Raw genomic sequence first — 2,821 nt, forward strand, 5'->3', positions numbered from 1 at the left:
AGTCTGAGAGGGTGAGGAAGATAGTCACAGAAAACAGAACAAGAATCGACAACTCGACCCTCTGCTCACTCCTTTCCTGTAAAATACAGGTCCAGCCCACATGCTCCATCAAGGATGGTGCTACAGGCCGCAAGGCTGTGCACTTACGACTACAATAAGCATGTTAATGCTAATCTAATACAGCTCCGGCAATCCACTAGCACACACACCCCCCCCCCCCCCCTCCCCCGCGGTGGTTTTGAAATGCTCCCGATTTCTGAGGTCTTAAGGTTGGCAAGTATGGTGGTCACATTGAGTGACCGCTCTGTCAAGTGACTGCTACTGCTAGCTTCTTGTCTCTGCTAGCTGCGTGAAGCTAGCTACAGGGACTCTGCCTGGTCAGTTCATCCAGAAAACACAACTTGAAGCCGGCCGTGGTTGTTTGTTCTTCATGCTTATATATCGGGCTATTTTGACTCGCTCTGCGGTTAAAACAGACGTTGCATGAATGCGGTTTTGCGGTAAGTGAAATTCGAGTGCTTTATTTATGTGTTAATGATTTTAATCGACGTAATGAATGTTAAGGCTTGGGTTAGCGTGTAAGCGAGTGGTAGCTACATCGGTGCTAACGATGCTAATCGTAGCCTCCAAGTTAAAATCATAGACTGTATATATAAAGGTTAAAACGAAATAGAGAAGTGTTAAGTGTAAAGTGGGATAATACTGTTGAACAAACAGCTTCTGTTTGAGGTTGATAAAATAAGGTCATCCTTGTAAATTAGAGAGATATTTTATTATGTAGGTAGGAACTGTATGCATCACTAAGGTTAATTTAAATTGGCTATGCTCAAGTATGTAGACAAGCTAATGTCTAAGTAGTAGTGTATGTGAAATCAACCTCACAATAAGATGTGTGTATATATTACAATTATTAATGTCATATTTCAAGATGATTACTTAGATATTATAATATGGTTGGTTGAGCTGGAGTTCATTATTGAGCTTACACGTTAACGTCACAGTCATCTGAAGAACAAACCCAAACCTTGTTGTTTTTATTAATTGCATTACCAAATGGGTATCAAATAAACAGTAAGCATTGGTAACATAACTTCCAAAGTTACAGTAAAATAAAAAGGACCCTGACTCGGACAATACACAATCCAACATGTTCAACAGAAGAGAATCAGTGATATTGTTTGTACACATGGTACTTTACATATATATCTGTTTATTGAAGCTGTCCAGGTGATGCAGACAGGCTGGACCAGAGAGTGAGAGACAGAACTGGACTCCTCACACCAGTGAATTTCAGCTCAGGTACAAAGACTCTTTTTTTCATACTGTACAAAGAATCAAGAAAGATATTGGTTTAAATGAATGAAGTATTGACTTTAATACACTGATATACATTCCATTAAACAATACTAGATCACCTACACACCAGTGAAGTTGAGGGTTTTTTCTGTGCAAAAAGTTACATTTAGATGTTAACAAGCAATATGATTTTGTCAGCTTTCTAATTTAATGTATTAAAGGCAAAGATATTTAACACATAGTGAGAACTGCTACTATTTATCTCTGAATATTGTTCAAAAAAACGTGGTAAAAGTTTTTCTTTCAGTGAGACAACAGAGCAAGCTTCTACAGTTGCACTACGTTTTGATAACACTTAAATATTATTTTGATAATAACATATATTTCAATGTTGATGAACTTCATATTGTTCATTCATAATCTGATTGTCTTTGTAGCTCACTGTTGAAATAAAAAAAAAACATTACAATTACAAAATAATTATATCTACAGCCCCTAAACACACAAACACACCACTTTCATAAATAACACACTTGTTCTGCAATAATATGTTTTATGTTTCCTGTATTTTTTGTTAGGAAAGGACATGCCTGAAAGACACAACATTTTCTCCTTCTCTGAGGGTCAAAAAGAACATCCAAGAGGAAAATTAAAAGCTGATGCTATGAGATTTTAAGACCAGTACACTAAGAAACTACTTTTATTGTAAAAACAGTCAGCTGATCGAATGCACCTATTTCCACATCTACACTCCATCAGCTAATTCTTTCTATTTGCCTCGCTTTATGAGCTTCACATCACTTGTGCCTTGTAGCGCAGAGTTTGCAACATCACAAATAAATGGGGCCAATCTTCAGTCAGATGTGAATGTGTAATCTAACATTTTCAGTAAGAATAATGGACAAAAGGAGTGCAAATACAAATACAATTTATTGAAATGTCAACCAAAACTTAATCAAACATGTTTTAAATAAAAAGCACATATGGACAGAAGGTGTAAAACTATTAAATGTACAAGTAAATGCATTTAGTCAAATAAAGTGACAGACTAGGCCTGTGCAGTTGGTATCAGCTTTGCCCAGCATGGGCTCCTCCATCAGGCCTGGTCCCCCTTGCTGAGGAAAGACCCTCAGTCCTCTCCCGGCCAAACAAACAGACAGGACGTCCATCACACGGAGGTTTCTCCCTGAAGTCTCTGCAGTTTTCTGGACACCACGCTGTCTCAATCCGTCCACACTGAATATGAGAGGGGGAAAATGAAAATAACAAATGCTTTAGACAATAAGAAACATAAAGTTGACTGTTGAGTTGCTCAATTTTTTTATATTGTCAATACTATTAATTTATAACTAATATATCAGGTTAAGAGGCACATTCAAATAAAGATTGGTCTTTAAATACATGTTGTCTTTTGAATTGTTTGTCTAAAGTCAAGGATCTAGAACTGGTACTTAGTTTTAATGATACAGTCTGGTTATTATGCTGTTTGGAGGAGGCCTCACAGGTAAGAGCACTAAGTAGCTAC

At 37.2% G+C, this 2,821-nt stretch overlaps 1 long non-coding RNA gene across 1 annotated transcript; it reads left to right on the forward strand.

Moving 5' to 3' along the window:
- Positions 1-395: 395 nt before the first annotated feature.
- Positions 396-2,491, forward strand: LOC307016109. Its single transcript, XR_013801766.1, has 3 exons — positions 396-500; positions 1,220-1,299; positions 1,875-2,491. It is a non-coding gene; the product is annotated as an uncharacterized lncRNA (long non-coding RNA).
- Positions 2,492-2,821: the final 330 nt, after the last annotated feature.

This window comes from Notothenia rossii, assembly GCF_949606895.1.
Source record: "Notothenia rossii genome assembly, chromosome: 8".
Lineage (NCBI taxonomy): Eukaryota > Metazoa > Chordata > Actinopteri > Perciformes > Nototheniidae > Notothenia > Notothenia rossii.